Genomic DNA, 18,357 nt, shown 5'->3' on the forward strand with positions numbered 1-18,357 from the left:
TCGTCGTTTGACAGCTGTCAAACGACGACGCGTAAAAATACAGCCTCGTCAAAATAAGTGCAGGACACTTCTTTCAGACGTAATTTGAGCCGTTCTTCATTGAACTCAATGAAGCACAGCTCAAAATTTACGGCTGTCAGAGAGGCCTCGCAAAATGCGAAGAGGAGCATTTACGTCTGAAACGAGGCAGCTGTTTTCTCCTGAAAACAGTCTGTCTTTTCAGACATAAAAGCCTGCTAACGTGTGCACATACCCTTAGGCCTAATTCGAAGTCTCATAGTACATTGAAAACATATTTATTAAGTAAGAGAATGGATGCAAAAATTAGACATCAAGCACCATGTCAGCAGCTCCATAATCTTCATCCCAGAAAAAAACCCACGTATCTTCCATCTGGATCTGCAAACGTGGTCCTAACGAAGGATACAATGCACGACTGTATTGGGACACGTTTTTTCGGACCTAATACCCCATGTGCAAAAAGACAATGTTCGATAACAAGCTTTTCTACGGACCCTGTCGGAAAATAGCAAGAAAGCTTAGTCAACGTACAGAAATATGTCAAACTAGCATAACTGTTATGGTGTGTGTGTGTGTGTGTGTGTGCGGGGATTTGTGGACATGATGCAGACAAAAACATTCCTTTACTTCTATAACAATGCCATGTCAAAAGAAGGCAGGCAGTTCATACCTTCTTACATACAGACATACATACATACTTACATACATACTTACTAAGGCTTCGTTCACATATGCGTCAGGGCTCCGTTTAGGCGTTCTGTCTCAGCTTTCCGATGGGGAACCCATAAGCGGAACACTGATTGAAACAAACGGAAACACCAGGTTTCCGTTTGCATTACCATTGATTTCAATGGTGACGGTTCTGGTGCAAAAGGTTTCCGTTTGTCTCCATTGTGCAAGGATTCCGTCGTTTTGATGGAATGAATAGGGTAGTCGACTACGGTATTACTTCCGTCAAAGCGACGGAACCCTTAAACAACGGTGACAAACGGAAACCATTTTGCATCGGATCCGTCACCATTGAAATCAATGGTGATGCAAACGGAAACTTGTGGTTTATGTTTGTTTCAGTCAGGGTTCCGTTCATGGGTTCCCCTGACTGAATGCTCGACGGAACCCATGAACAGAGCCCTGACACAGATGTGAACAAAGCCTTACATACATAGTTACCAATTTCTTTGTTTAGTCAACTCCCGTTGGGAAATTTGCGCTCTTAATTCAACCATAAGATCGATGATTTTTTTTCTAAAAACCATTCTTCAGCAAGTTCCTCTCTTTCCAAAATACAATGGATGCCCCGATCAAAAAATTGGTTGAGGGCATCTTCCTCCTGGCAGCATTTACTTTCGTCAGGTTTAGACATTGGAACACAATTTCCACATTTACACCACTGATTGTTTCCTATCCGCACATGTGTATAATTGGTATTCAGGGGAATGGATTCTATATTTGGCCATTCAGGGTCGTTTTGAAAACAGTGGATGCTATAGTTTTCTGAGTCTCAAACTTGTTTCATTCATTTTTCCCGCAACAGTTGGATTTCCTATGGCAAAAAATACAAAACATTGTAACAATTATGCAATAAAACATTACATCAGGCTATACCAATAGAATATGTATGCTATAAAGTGTTTGGTTTTAAACAACAAATGTGTATGGAGATGAGGATTATTCAGTTAACAAGCTTGATCCATAGCTACTTTTGTAGATAAATGGCTAACATACTGTAGAACCTAAAAGCATCTTTGTAACCTCTCAAAAGTGAGATGGGCCAAGCGTGCATGCGTGTGTAAGCTGTAGTTGTCCAAGATATCTGTGGGTCAAACAGATGTCCAAAAGTAAAAGATATGTATTTAACCGTTTGTAAGTCAGGGTATGTAAAAAGCTCTTTGTAAAGTGTTGTGTAAAACTTAGATGGAATAATGATACTTACCGGGTTAGTAGTAACCTTATTGGGCTCCTCCTCTTCCGACTTCCTGCATTCATATTGGGAGTATGCATCACTGTCCTGTTTCACATCCAAAAAAAGCACATTTGTAATATTTATAATTAGGACATACAGTTCTTAAAATTGTTTCAATAGCCTGTCTGAATTAGATTTATTATTGTGGTTACAGCTCGACTGTGTTGTAAGATGCAGCAATATTTGGCAGATCTTGGTGCCCAATGTGCATCAAATTGGAACAAAATTGTTCTCACTAGACTAAAAAAGGGGGGATGAAAAGGGCATGTGGATAAAGAGGCCACAATCTGTGACACAAAGTCAAATGCTAGCTCAAAGTAAGGCAACCGGTACGTTGTAGGCACTCTTGACTAGACCGTCAGAAGATGTAACCGAGTAAAAGTCATGTCCAATTTGTAATTAAAAATGTATATATAATATGAATATGTTATATGTATCTTATATGTATAATATGTATAAATATTATATAAAATGAACTCATACCTCATTGCAACTGGAGGAAAAACCATCTTCTATTTTCTCATAGAGGATTGCAGAATTAGCGGTCTGGACAGCCTAGTTTACAGAGAGAATATAAATATGAGAAAAACTGTTTTTCAGACATTGCGAATAAGTAGTCCATAGGGGACAGTCAACCAAATAAGCAGGACATTATTTTGAATATGGCTCTGAGCAACATTATTGGCACAGATGAGCATGGCAACAGTAAGACAGAGTGTATATAGTGTTGTCCTTATAGTATATATACTGTATACAGTGCTGTACACTGCTGTCTTTATAATATATACCGTATAGTGTATACAGAGCTGTCTTTATAGTATATATACTTTATACAGTGCTGTACACTACTGTCCTTATAGTATATAGTGTATACAGAGCTGTCTTTGTAGTATATATACTGTATACAGTGCTGTACACTGCTGTCCTTATAGTATATACTGTATAGTGTATACAGAGCTGTCTTTATAGTATGTATACTGTATACAGTGCTGTACACTGCTGTCCTTATGGTATATACTGTATAGTGTATACAGAGCTGTCTTTCTAGTATATATACTGTATACAGTGCTGTACACTGCTGTCCTTATGGTATATACTGTATAGTGTATGCAGAGCTGTCTTTATAGTATATATACTGTATACAGTGCTGTACACTGCTGTCCTTATAGTATATACTGTATAGTGTATACAGAGCTGTCTTTATAGTATATATACTGTATACAGTGCTGTACACTGCTGTCTTTATAATATATACTGTATAGTGTATACAGAGCTGTCTTTATAGTATATATACTTTATACAGTGCTGTACACTACTGTCCTTATAGTATATAGTGTATACAGAGCTGTCTTTGTAGTATATATACTGTATACAGTGCTGTACACTGCTGTCCTTATAGTATATACTGTATAGTGTATACAGAGCTGTCTTTATAGTATGTATACTGTATACAGTGCTGTACACTGCTGTCCTTATGGTATATACTGTATAGTGTATACAGAGCTGTCTTTCTAGTATATATACTGTATACAGTGCTGTACACTGCTGTCCTTATGGTATATACTGTATAGTGTATGCAGAGCTGTCTTTATAGTATATATACTGTATACAGTGCTGTACACTGCTGTCCTTATAGTATATACTGTATAGTGTATACAGAGCTGTCTTTATAGTATATATACTGTATACAGTGCTGTACACTGCTGTCTTTATAATATATACTGTATAGTGTATACAGAGCTGTCTTTATAGTATATATACTTTATACAGTGCTGTACACTACTGTCCTTATAGTATATAGTGTATACAGAGCTGTCTTTATAGTATATATACTTTATACAGTGCTGTACACTACTGTCCTTATAGTATATAGTGTATATAGAGCTATCTTTGTAGTATATATACTGTATACAGTGCTGTACACTGCTGTCTTTATAGTATATACTGTATAGTGTATACAGAGCTGTCTTTATAGTATATATACTGTATATAGTGCTGTACACTGCTGTCCTTATAGTATATACTGTATAGTGTATACAGAGCTGTCCTTATAGTATATATACTTTATACAGTGCTGTACACGACTGTCCTTATAGTATATAGTGTATACAGAGCTGTCTTTGTAGTATATATACTGTATACAGTGATGTACACTGCTGTCCTTATAGTATATACTGTATAGTGTATACAGAGCTGTCTTTATAGTATATATACTGTATACAGTGCTGTACACTGCTGTCCTTATAGTATATACTGTATAGTGTATACAGAGCTGTCTTTATAGTATATATACTGTATACAGTGCTGTACACTGCTGTCTTTATAATATATACTGTATAGTGTATACAGAGCTGTCTTTATAGTATATATACTTTATACAGTGCTGTACACTACTGTCCTTATAGTATATAGTGTATACAGAGCTGTCTTTATAGTATATATACTTTATACAGTGCTGTACACTACTGTCCTTATAGTATATAGTGTATATAGAGCTATCTTTGTAGTGTATATATACTGTATACAGTGCTGTACACTGCTGTCTTTATAGTATATACTGTATAGTGTATACAGAGCTGTCTTTATAGTATATATACTGTATATAGTGCTGTACACTGCTGTCCTTATAGTATATACTGTATAGTGTATACAGAGCTGTCCTTATAGTATATATACTTTATACAGTGCTGTACACGACTGTCCTTATAGTATATAGTGTATACAGAGCTGTCTTTGTAGTATATATACTGTATACAGTGATGTACACTGCTGTCCTTATAGTATATACTGTATAGTGTATACAGAGCTGTCTTTATAGTATATATACTGTATACAGTGCTGTACACTGCTGTCCTTATAGTATATACTGTATACTGTATACAGAGCTGTCTTTATAGTATATATACTGTAGACAGTGCTGTACACTGCTGTCTTTATAATATATTCTGTATAGTGTATACAGAGCTGTCTTTATAGTATATATACTTTATACAGTGCTGTACACTACTGTCCTTATAGTATATAGTGTATACAGAGCTGTCTTTGTAGTATATATACTGTATACAGTGCTGTACACTGCTGTCCTTATAGTATATACTGTATAGTGTATACAGAGCTGTCTTTATAGTATGTATACTGTATACAGTGCTGTACACTGCTGTCCTTATGGTATATACTGTATAGTGTATACAGAGCTGTCTTTATAGTATATATACTGTACACAGTGCTGTACACTGCTGTCCTTATGGTATATACTGTATAGTGTATGCAGAGCTGTCTTTATAGTATATATACTGTATACAGTGCTGTACACTGCTGTCCTTATAGTATATACTGTATAGTGTATACAGAGCTGTCTTTATAGTATATATACTGTATACAGTGCTGTACACTGCTGTCTTTATAATATATACTGTATAGTGTATACAGAGCTGTCTTTATAGTATATATACTTTATACAGTGCTGTACACTACTGTCCTTATAGTATATAGTGTATACAGAGCTGTCTTTATAGTATATATACTTTATACAGTGCTGTACACTACTGTCCTTATAGTATATAGTGTATATAGAGCTATCTTTGTAGTATATATACTGTATACAGTGCTGTACACTGCTGTCTTTATAGTATATACTGTATAGTGTATACAGAGCTGTCTTTATAGTATATATACTGTATATAGTGCTGTACACTGCTGTCCTTATAGTATATACTGTATAGTGTATACAGAGCTGTCCTTATAGTATATATACTTTATACAGTGCTGTACACGACTGTCCTTATAGTATATAGTGTATACAGAGCTGTCTTTGTAGTATATATACTGTATACAGTGCTGTACACTGCTGTCCTTATAGTATATACTGTATAGTGTATACAGAGCTGTCTTTATAGTATGTATACTGTATACAGTGCTGTACACTGCTGTCCTTATGGTATATACTGTATAGTGTATACAGAGCTGTCTTTATAGTATATATACTGTATACAGTGCTGTACACTGCTGTCCTTATAGTATATACTGTATAGTGTATACAGAGCTGTCTTTATAGTATATATACTTTATACAGTGCTGTACACTACTGTCCTTATAGTATATAGTGTATACAGAGCTGTCTTTGTAGTATATATACTGTATACAGTGCTGTACACTGCTGTCCTTATAGTATATACTGTATAGTGTATACAGAGCTGTCTTTATAGTATGTATACTGTATACAGTGCTGTACACTGCTGTCCTTATGGTATATACTGTATAGTGTATACAGAGCTGTCTTTATAGTATATATACTGTATACAGTGCTGTACACTGCTGTCCTTATAGTATATACTGTATAGTGTATACAGAGCTGTCTTTATAGTATATATACTGTATACAGTGCTGTACACTGCTGTCTTTATAATATATACTGTATAGTGTATACAGAGCTGTCTTTATAGTATATATACTTTATACAGTGCTGTACACTACTGTCCTTATAGTATATAGTGTATACAGAGCTGTCTTTGTAGTATATATACTGTATACAGTGCTGTACACTGCTGTCCTTATAGTATATACTGTATAGTGTATACAGAGCTGTCTTTATAGTATATATACTTTATACAGTGCTGTACACTACTGTCCTTATAGTATATACAGAGCTGTCTTTATAGTATATATACTTTATACAGTGCTGTACACTACTGTCCTTATAGTATATAGTGTATACAGAGCTGTCTTTGTAGTATATATACTGTATACAGTGCTGTACACTGCTGTCCTTATAGTATATACTGTATACAGAGCTGTCTTTATAGTATATATACTGTATACAGTGCTGTACACTGCTGTCCTTATAGTATATACTGTATAGTGTATACCGAGCGGTCTTTATAGTATATATACTGTATATAGTGCTGTACACTGCTGTCCTTGTAGTATATACTGTATACAGACCTGTCTTTATAGTGTATATGTACTGTATACAGTGGTTTACACTGCTGTCCTTGTATATACGGTATAATGTATACAGAGCTGTTTTTATAGTATATATACTGTGTACAGACCATATTGTTCCTCATAGTGTATGGCTGAAGTGAGAGCAGGCAGGGAAAAAATGCAGGAATATGGAGGCAGAGGGGGATGCTGGAAGATGTGAGAGCTGGGAGTGGAGGTGCTATCTGATACTTTATAAAACCAACTTTAGATACTTCGCATTGGTAGAGTAGAGAAGATGTGTCTGATATGGTAAATCCAAGATGTCCCATGCAAAAGACAACTGTGCTGCAAAAGGACCCTTGGTTTTCCTGATTGGCTGGCTATTTAGGTGCATGATGGGAACTATGGGCAGATTGAATATTGCATACAGTACTGGCAAACATCACACACAGTAAGACACGCCCCTAGCAACCGGCCAGTATCAGGAAGTGTGAGAAAATAGATGTGGACGGTTTCACAAGAAAAAAAGCTGCAAAAAAGGTACTTTGAAGTGAAAAAAATTGCTACGAGTAATGTATTCACATAGAGGGACATAATAGCAGTTTAAATATTAGTTATGTGGTATAGTGGGGCAAAGCAAAAGAGAAGTCAGCTGGGTCAATCAGACATCAAATAGAATAACTGTAGCAAAAAATAGGGATAGGAAACCTATACATGGAGCTATGTCCAGTAATCTTCCTTTCACTTTGATTGGGTGGGCAGTTGTGACATGCGCTACCCGGAATTCCTGCCAGTCCTGATGCAAGACTCATTGCTGCAGACGAGACAGCGCTGGAGCGTGGCTGTGACACACTTCTGACACATCTCCACTTCATTGAGACACCTGATTGGGGAGGCGCTATATTTTAATCCGTAATTTGGCCACATAAAACTCTTAATGGAATCCATTCCACCCAGTGAGGCTCAGGTGAGGGTGAGATCTCTGTAAGGTTGATAACAACACCTTTAGTATCCCACTGCTGCCATTATCAGTACCGCTTTCAAAAACCGTGGCAAAAAAACACGTGTAAATGCATGCTGTTTTTGAGGCCATTTTGCAGTGATCACATCTAGAGATATTTAATACGTTTTTCCATGTAAAAGAAAGAGCGTGTGGGCAGCACAGCAGAACAAGAGAAGCCTCCAGGGCCCAGATGGGAGCCGACCTCCAGGGATCTGACTTATAAATCCCACAATGTCCAAACAAGAAGTAGAAAAGAGAGGCAGCGCTCCAAACGGATATCGTCAGAAAAGTGGATTTATTCTCCCATCAGTGCAGTAAACAGTGCAACGTTTCAGCTGCTCGATGATTGACATTACTGCACCGATGGGAGAATAAATCCACTTTTCTGACGATATCTGTTTGGAGTGCTGCCTCTCTTTTCTACTTCTAGATTTTCCATGTAGTTTTCAATACAGAGTTTGTTCTGCGGCAGGTAGGAAATGGTTTTAATATGGAATTATTACTTTTCTTTAGCATGTTGGGGCAGATTTACTATTTTATATGCTAATTTGCTATAGTTAGCCAACAGGATGGAGCTAGCTTCCCTGCCTCTAATTGCTGACCAATCAGCGCGAGGCAGCATGAGGATAGTTCACACCCTGTTGGCTAACTAAAGCAAATTAGCATAGAGGGAGTCAACACAACAGTCGGCCATATCTCTGAAATGGGGAACTCCAAGCAAAAAAAGGAAAACGGTCCTGGAATCCGGGTGTCCGTGCTATTCAGGTCAATAAACCAGTTCCACTTATATGACCTAGTGACAGGTGCTCTTTATGGTGTCCCTATGGAGCAGCTTCCTTCATAGCTGCTATAATTATTTTTATTTACATCAGCGAGATCTTGCCATAACTGAGATGTCGCGTTTTTTTACACTCTATGCCACCATGGTTTATGTGTAGATGTGTATATTTTAAATTCATTTATTTTTTAGGTCCTTATGCTAAAAATTTTCCTATTTATTTCCTTGATCTTTCTCCCTAGTTGAACTACTACGTTTATTCAACTCTCAATTGCGCAGTCCCTACCGCGCAGTTTTCAACGGGGCGTAAACCTAAGCTACTCTGACAAAGTTAATGCTGGGCAGTGAAAACCGCCCAGTTGTCCGTTTATTCATAAATTAGCATATTAGTCACCCAAGATGAATTGGCTAATTGCGGGGGAACTAAGGAGGATTGTGGAGAAACTGGGGCACCTACAAGGATAAAATAAACTGTGCTGGAATCGGGGAGAAGTCAGCTATAAAGGTATAGACCCAGATTAACGTTTCTGGGGACATGACAGGTTCTTGCGTTTAATTCTAGTTCCATTAATTAGATTTAGGTTTGTAGAAAGTGGGGAGTTGCTTGGCCAGACATGTGAGCGGCAGCAGGGTAAAGGAGCTCCCACCGACATCACTCAGTTTCCTTGCTCCCCGGTCATATACGTACTGGTCTGCTTGTTCTGCCGCCACCGACGCTTTCATCATAGCTGACGGGCAGGGTAAATGGCCAAAAGAGGCGGCGGTAGTTGCAGAGCGCACCGCCCAAAATTGCTCCGGCACTGCCGCTTCTTGGACCAGGGTGGCTAATGGTTCAGCCGCTGGAGCGACTGCTAAACCGGCAGCTTATGCAAGAGACGCCAGCAATAGATTTACATTGCTCCGCATTATATCTGAAAAGACCTGGAAGTACTAATGTAGCCGCTTCTGTGAGTACTAATACTGACCCCAGATTTATTTCTGCACTGGCCCCTTCGGAAGTTGGGGGAGACAGACCATGTACAGAAATCTGATGAACCCAAATTTAGGCTGCATGCACACGTTGCATATTTTGCTGCGGAAAATACGCATAAAGAATGCAGTTAAAACACATTTTGATGCGTAAATCAGTGCGTTTTCATGCTCTGGTTTTTGTGTGTTTTTCTTTAGAACTAGACAGATACAATTCGCAAGTGGAAACGCAAGATAAATTGACATGTTGCGGATTTTAAAATATGCACTGCAGGTCAATTTATATGCCGAAAAAAGAACCGCAACGTGTACATTTACTTTGCTGGTACTGTATTACGCTGCAGATTTGCCGCACGCAAATACGTTTAAAGGCTATGTAAACCTTTAAAAGGCAAAAAAATTATTAAATAAAAAGGTTCAATGGTTCAATGTTGGCGGGTCCTGCGTGTCTCTGACACACAGGATCCCCCTGTAAACTATCACATCTACGTTAAAGTTAAACAAAATAAACTGATACACCTTTTTATTAAAAAAATTGTTTGGCCCTTTTGAAGGTTTACATAGCCTTTAAAGATGTCTTACATGCTGTGACCCATTGTGATGCATCCTTGGATTTAAAGATAGAATCCCTTAGACAAGAATTGTCTTTTATGCGGCACGACTTAAAGAAAGTCAATGAGAAAATGGTGGAGATGGAGGGTCGTGTGAGTGAGGTGAAAGATAAACTCCCTTCGCTATCCGCTGATTACCGTAGGCATGGTTTACAGATTACTGCTTTATTAGCCAAAACTGATGATATGGAAAATCGCCTATGGTGCAACAATGTGAGAGTGTTGGGCATACCGGAAAAAACTGAAGGGTCTAATCCTACTAATCATTTTGAGGAATGGCTAGAAATCTGTTTGGCACGGACATCCCGTCTCCATGGAATGCACAGAGTTCATACCCATCTGCTACCACAGGGTGCCCCACCCTGTCCAGTGCTGATTACATTACTTCACTACAAGGATAGAGATGCCATCCTAAAAGCTGCTGGAAACAGGTCGGATATCACCGTTAATGGCCAACGCTTCGCCTTCTATCCTGATTTCTCTTCAGAAGTGCAAAAAAGGAGGTCGCAATTTCTGGATGTTAAACGACGCCACGGACACTACCAGTGTCTTATTCTATGCTGTACCCAGCACGTCTGAGAATAACAGCACTGGATAGTACACATTTCTTTGAGGATCCTAGAGATACGGCATGCTGGATGGATCAGAATGAGCAACGCTTACGACAAGCAGAGGAATGTTAGATTTGTCTTCTGTGAAGATTGTACCCTCTGGGTGTACCTGAGGGACTGTTTCGCCTATACATCGGTGTGCACAGTTTGGCCTGAGAAGCACATGTATCCTTTCATGGTAAATGTTTCTTTTGTATTTTTCATGTCCGGTTTCAGGAACAACTGGTGTCCTGTCCTGCTTCTTGTTTTTGCGCAGAACTGGATGCACAGATTTTGCTGTTGTTGTACTAGGTTGTTTTTTCTGGGGTTCTGGGTTTATCATATGCACTAAGTCCAGTATGGGGTCATATGTATTATCTTGAAGACTCTATTGCCATCTTGTGGTGTAATTTGAGAATGTTGCGATTTTTCATAATGCTGTATATGGTAAGCCCTACTTTTGATAATGGCTGAGCAAGTTAACATTGTAAAACGGAGTGTGCGTGGTCTGGGTGATCCGACTAAAAGCTTTGCGTTGTTTGATTGCTTGCACCCGCACATGCCAGCAATAATAGTTCTTCAGGAGACTCATTTGGATAAGAACAAAACTGGTATCTTAACACCTCTTGCACACGACCGAGATTGGGCCGTGAAAAACGGTCAGAATGTCGGCTGGATTTCCCAGCCCGGCCACGGTACAGGTGAACGGGACTCCTGGCATCATAGACATTTTATGATGCTAGGAGTCTCTGCCTCCCCATGGAACTACTGTTCCGTACTGTATCATTGTGTTCACCTGATAGGTCATCCGGATAGTATATCATCACACCGACACCCGGACCCTGCACCGACTGTATCCAAAAATGTATCCAAAAATGGTGCCTATAAAAACTATAGCTCGTCTCGCAAAAAACAAGCCCTCATACACCTCCGTCGACGAAAAAATTAAAACGTTATGGTTCTCATAACATGGCAACAGAAAAAATACATTCTTTTTACAAAAGTAATTTTATTGTGCAAAAAGTTGTAAAACATAAAAAAGTGCTATAAATTTGGTATCTCTAGAATCGGACTGACCCGCAGAATAAAGATAACATGTAATATATAACGCATGGTGAATGCTGTATAAAAAAAACCCTAAAAAACTATGGCAGAATTGCAGTTTTTTGGTCACCTTGACTCTCAAAAAATAGGGTAAAAAGTGATCAAAAAGTCGCATGTACCCCAAAATGGTACCAATAATAACTACAGCTCGTCCCGCAAAAAAACAGCCCTCATACCACTGCGTCTATGAAAAAATAAAATTAGTTAAGGCTTCCATAAGTCAGGAAATAATAAATATGGAGTTGTGCAGATCAGAGGGGAACATTTAGTCTGTTCAAGAGGCGATTTATCGGGGCCCTACAATTAGGGAACCAGGAAGGGGGGGCCCAAACATATCTGCTAAAAGCGAGGGTGCCCGTATTATACCAGGACAACACTTGCTAGCAAAATTCCCCGAACTGCAAAGGTGCAGAGTGTGGACCAAAAGGGGGATAAGTAAAGACACCGTTTATCAGTGCGCCACCGGCCTGTGCAGAAATGATTGCTTCACAACGTAACACACATCTATGGATTATTTTATTGTTTACCCCATTATAAACCCATTATTTACCACATTATAAACTGAAACACCAGTAAAACTCCAAACAAAACTACCACCAAGCAAAATCCACGCTCCAAAAGCCAAATGGCGCTCCCTCCGCTCTGAACCCTATAGTGTGCCCAAACAGCAGTTTACTTCCACATATATGGCACCGCCATACCCGGGAGAACCCTTCTAACAATTTTTGGGGTGTGTGTCTCCAGTGGCATAAGCTGGGCACTACATACTTGCCACTGAATTGGCATTTCTGGGGAAAAATTTTAATTTTTACTTTGCACCATACGATGCGCATTTATTTATGGAAAAGACCTGTGAAAATGCTCACTACACCCCTTAATAAATGCTTTGAGGTATGTAGTTTCTAAAATGGGGTCACTTCTGGGGGGTTTCTTTTAGTATTTCCCATCTGAGCCTCTGCAATTGTGAACCAATTCGGTGTAAATTGCCAAATTAGGCCTCAAATTCGCATGTATTCTCTCACTCCTGAGCCCTGTCAAATGTCCAGGCAAAAGATTAGGGCCCCATGTAGGGTGATTCTAAAACTGGGAAACACAGCATAATAATTAGAGATCTGTCTTGTTATGGTGGCACAAGCTGGGCACCACATATTGGCATAGCTATTAAAAAATCCCACTTTGACTCTGCAATATCGAGTGCACACTAATTTATGCAAAACACCTGCGGGGTTAACATGTTCACTACACCCCTAGGTGAATACCTTGAGGGGTGTAGTTTCCAAAATGGGGGTCACTTTTGGGGGGGGTTTCCACTGTTTTGGTCCCACAGGGGTTTTGCAAATGCTACATAGCGACCAGAAACCAATCCAGCAAAATCTGTAATCCGAAAGCCAAATGGCACTCCTTCCCTTCTGAGCCCTGCCGTGTGCCCAGAAATTTGTTTATAACCACATATGGGGTATTGCTATACTCGGGAGAAATTGCTTAACAAATATTGGTGTTCTTTTTCTGCTTTATTTTTTGAGAAAATGAAAAATTTTGCACTAAAGCTACGTCTTATTGGAAAAAAATGTCATTTTTATTTTCACTGCCCAATTCAAATCTATGAAACAGCTGTGGGGGGTCAAAATGCTCACTACACACCTAGATTAATTCCTCAAAGGGTGTAGTATCACAAATGGAGTCCCTTTTGGGTAGTTTTCACTGTACTGGTACCTTAGGGGCTTTGCAAAAGCGACATGGTGTCAAGAAACCAATCCAGCAAAATCTGTGCTCCAAAAGCCAAATGCCGCTCCTTCTCTTCTGAGCCCTGCCGTGTGCCCAAACAGCAGTTTATGACCACATATGGGGTATTGCGTACTCGGGAGAAGTTGCTTTACTAATGTTGGGGTTAATTTTTTCCTTTATTTGTTGAGAAAATGAATTTTTTTTAGCTAAAGCTACATCTTATTGAAGAAAAAGGATTGTTTTTATTTTCACTGCCCAATTCTAATAAATTCTATGAAACACCTGTGGGGTAAAAATGATCACTACACCCGTAGATTAATTCTTCAAGGGGTGTAGTTTCCAAAATGGGGTTACTTTGTGGGCGTTTTAATTGTTTTGTCCCCTCAGGGGCTCTGCAAATGTGACATGGCCTCCGCAAACCATTCCTGCTAAATTTCAGCTGCAAAAGCTAAATGGCGCTCTTTCCCTTCTCTGCCCTGCCGTGTTTCCAAACAGCCATTTATTACCACATGTGGGGTACTATTTTACTTGGGAGAAATTGCTTTACAAATTTTGCGGTGCTTTTTCTCTTCTAGTCCTTGTGGAAATTAGAAAAAATTAGCTAAACCTACATTTTCTTTGAAAGAATGTAGATTTTCATTTTCATGGCCTATTTTCAATAATTTCTGCAAAAAAACTGTCCGATCAAAATGCTAACTATACCCCTAAATAAATTCCTCGAGGGGTGTAGTTTCCCAAATGGGGTCACTTTTGGGTGGTTTCCTCTGTTTTGGTACCACAAGAGCTCTTCAAAGCTGACATGGGGCCTAAAATATATTCTAATAGAAAGGAGTGTCCAAAATCCACTAGGTGCTCCTTTATTTCTGAGGCCTGTGTTTCAGTCCATAAGCACACTAGAGCCAGATGTGGGATATTTCCTAAACCTGCAGAACCTGGGCAATAAATATTGAGTTGCGTTTCTCTGGTAAAACTTTGTGTTACAAAAAAAAATGCATTAAAAATGAAATTCTGGGGGGCGTGGCCAGGCACGGATGTGAGCGGTCGCACTAAACCTTAGCTCCGTGGGCTGAACCCTGAATTTCATCCTGTGGAGAAAGTATTTCAGCCAAAATTCCTTACCTGTTGAGAAAGAAGGGTAAGAAACCCACTCGGCACGCTATGGGACCCTCCAAGGCTCCGGGAGCAGTGGAAAAGTTGAGAGAGTTCGCCAGGAACTCGGGGCAAGATAGCGCCTGGGGGGAGACGTCCTCATCGGCACATGTTCAGGAGGGGCAGCCTGCCACACTTACCGCTGTAGGGGAGGCTGCGGCCCCCGAGTTAACGCTGAAGCAGGTGTCGGAGACACTCCTGGCGGCGATCCTGGAGACGCGTGCCTCGGTTACAACAAAAGTGGAGGAGGTTTAGGTGGATGTCGGTCTGATGCGGCAGGACCTCCATAATCTGAGGGACCGGGTAACCCAGGTTGAGACGAGGGTCTCGGACCTGGAGGATGTAACGGCAACTGTGCCGCGCACGCTGAGAGACCTGACGGGGAAAGTGGAGCTATGGCACCAAAAAGCAGATGATCTGGAGAATCGGCTGAGGTGGAATAATTTGAGGATCATAGGCCTCCCTGAAAGGTCGGAAGGACCCAGGCCAGATGAATTTGTGGAGAAATGCCTGAAAGACCTATTCCCGGATACGGTATTCTCGATGGCTTTTGCGGTAGAAAGGGCGCACAGAGTGCCGGCGAAACCACCACCGCCAGGGGCGAACCCCAGGCCATTGTTGGCGAGATTGCTAAATTGCAAGGATCGAGATATGGTGCTGCGAGGCGCAAAGGAGAGATCAGAGTTGAGAATACTACGGTGTCCATCTTCCCGGATTTTTCCCCGGAGTTACAACGACAAAGGGCCTCGTATGTGCATGTCAAGAGACGACTTCGGGAGCGTCAGATCCCATATTCTATGGCGTATCCCGCGCGACTGAGAGTTGTGGATGGAGAAAGATGCGTATTTTTCACTACCCCGGAGGCGGCAGACGAGTGGCTCACCAGACATGGACGGTCCCCTCGACGCTGACCTGGAGACCATGCTTTGTACGCAGGGGACAGTGAGTTTACATGAATGTATTGTGCATTTTATGAAGGATCCCTCTGCAGTTGATATCTGTTCAAACACAAATATGGGTTATATTCTTGGAAGTATTCATGCTGTATTGAATATATGTGTGTACTAAACTTTGAAGAAGATAAGGGAAGGCGGGCAGACATATTGATGTGCCGATGGAGTATAAGTGTCATTGTTTCAATAAGTGAATTAATCACCCCCACATCTACAGTGAAGGAAATAAGTATTTGATCCCTTGCTGATTTTGTAAGTTTGCCCACTGTCAAAGACATGAACAGTCTAGAATTTTTAGGCTAGGTTAATTTTACCAGTGAGAGATGGATTATATAAAAAAAATAAAAAAAATCACATTGTCAAAATTATATATATTTATTTGCATTGTGCACAGAGAAATAAGTATTTGATCCCTTTGACAAACAAGACTTAATACTTGGTGGTAAAACCCTTGTTGGCAAGCACAGCAGTCAGACATTTTTAGTAGTTGATGATGAGGTTTGCACACATGTTAGATGGAATTTTGGCCCACTCCTCTTTGCTTATCATCTGTAAATCATTAAGATTTCGAGGCTGTCGCTTGGCAACTCGGATCTTCAGCTCCCTCCATAAGTTTTCGATGGGATTAAGGTCTGGAGACTGGCTAGGCCACTCCATGACCTTAATGTGCTTCTTTTTGAGCCACTTCTTTGTTGCATTGGCTGTATGTTTCGGGTAATTGTCGTGCTGGAAGACCCAGCCACGAGCCATTTTTAATGTCCTGGTGGAGGGAAGGAGGTTGTCACTCAGGATTTGACGGTACATTGCTCCATCCATTCTCCCATTGATGCGGTGAAGTAGTCCTGTGCCCTTAGCAGAGAAACACCCCCAAAACATAATGTTTCCACCTCCATGCTTGACAGTGGGGACGGTGTTCTTTGGGTCATAGGCAGCATTTCTCTTCCTCCAAAAACGGCGAGTTGAGTTAATGCCAAAGAGCTCAATTTTAGTCTCATCTGACCACAGCACCTTCTCCCAATCACTCTCAGAATCATCCAGATGTTCATTTGCAAACTTCAGACGGGCCTGTACATGTGCCTTCTTGAGCAGGGGGACCTTGCGGGCACTGCAGGATTTTAATCCATAACGGCGTAATGTGTTACCAATGGTTTTCTTGGTGACTGTGCTCCCAGCTGCCTTGAGATCATTAACAAGTTCCCCCCGTGTAGTTTTCGGCTGAGCTCTCACCTTCCTCAGTATCAAGGATACCCCACGAGGTGAGATTTTGCATGGAGCCCCAGATCGATGTCGATTGACAGTCATTTTGTATGTCTTCCATTTTCTTACTATTGCACCAACAGTTCTCCTTCTCACCCAGCGTCTTACTTATGGTTTTGTAGCCCATTCCAGCCTTGTGCAGGTCTATGATCTTGTCCCTGACATCCTTAGAAAGCTCTTTGGTCTTGCCCATGTTGTAGAGGTTAGAGTCAGACTGATTAATTGAGTCTGTGGACAGGAGTCTTTTATACAGGTGACCATGTAAGACAGCTGTCTTTAATGCAGGCACCAAGTTGATTTGGAGCGTATAACTGGTCTGGAGGAGGCTGAACTCTTAATGGTTGGTAGGGGATCAAATACTTATTTCTCTGTGCACAATGCAAATAAATATATATAATTTTGACAATGTGATTTTCTTTTTTTTTTTTTTATATAATCTATCTCTCACTGGTAAAATTAACCTAGCCTAAAAATTCTAGACTGTTCATGACTTTGACAGTGGGCAAACTTACAAAATCAGCAAGGGATCAAATACTTATTTCCTCCACTGTATGTAAGCTATGAGTAAGGGATCATGGAATATTATATGGCTGAAATACAGCTTAACAAGGGGTGAAGCCATTGTAAGGTATTACTGTTTGTCTTGATTCCACTGTGTCACCAACCTCAACAGTGGAAACTTCCCCCTTTTTGCATTCTTATGCCTTGTAGGCTTATGCAGTTCCTGATGAGCTTTGCAGTTCAATATTATTGGTTTATGGTTATATCCTGTTTTTTGAGCCTGCTACATGATGACATAGGAGCTGGGCCCCAATATTACTGCTCGATGATCGCGATAGGAGGGGGCTGTGAGGCCTGGGGCTTCCCCATAGAGATATGGTATAGAAGGGAATATGGCGACACTTAAATTTATGTCCTGGAATGTGAGGGGGATGGGAACGCCGGGTAAGAGAAACATGATCTTTTCTGTACTAAGGAGACACATGCCTCATATTATTTGCCTTCAGGAAACGCATCTTACAGCAGATAAGGTGCACATGCTGAGTAAATCATGGATTCAATGGGGGCGGCATGCCACTAGATCCTCAGCGTCACGGGGAGTGTCGCTGTTAGTACATAGGAATCTACGCTGGGAGGCCTTACATACAAGAATAGATGCTGATGGTAGATATGTGCTAGTTCATGCTAATGTAAACTCTATCCCTTATGTCATAGTTGGTATCTACAACCCGCCACAGGGCTCAATAAACATAATCAGTGAGGCCATCTCCTTTGCATCGACTTATCAGGACACGCGAGTTATATTAATGG

The 18,357-nt window shown here is 40.3% G+C and overlaps 1 protein-coding gene and 1 long non-coding RNA gene across 2 annotated transcripts in view; one reads left to right on the forward strand and one right to left on the reverse strand.

Annotated features, from left to right (window-relative positions):
• Nucleotides 1-18,357, forward strand: part of GIPC3 (GIPC PDZ domain containing family member 3) — a 242,566-nt gene that overhangs the window by 75,029 nt on the left and 149,180 nt on the right. The window lies entirely within an intron of this gene.
• LOC142740890 (uncharacterized) lies at nt 346-7,227 on the reverse strand. The gene is made up of 5 exons (XR_012880910.1): nt 7,171-7,227; nt 2,468-2,539; nt 1,955-2,029; nt 1,192-1,564; nt 346-516 (listed from the first exon to the last, which is right to left on the reverse strand). It is a non-coding gene; the product is annotated as an uncharacterized LOC142740890 (long non-coding RNA).

Source organism: Rhinoderma darwinii, chromosome 1 (genome assembly GCF_050947455.1).
Source record: "Rhinoderma darwinii isolate aRhiDar2 chromosome 1, aRhiDar2.hap1, whole genome shotgun sequence".
Taxonomy (NCBI): Eukaryota; Metazoa; Chordata; class Amphibia; order Anura; family Rhinodermatidae; genus Rhinoderma; species Rhinoderma darwinii.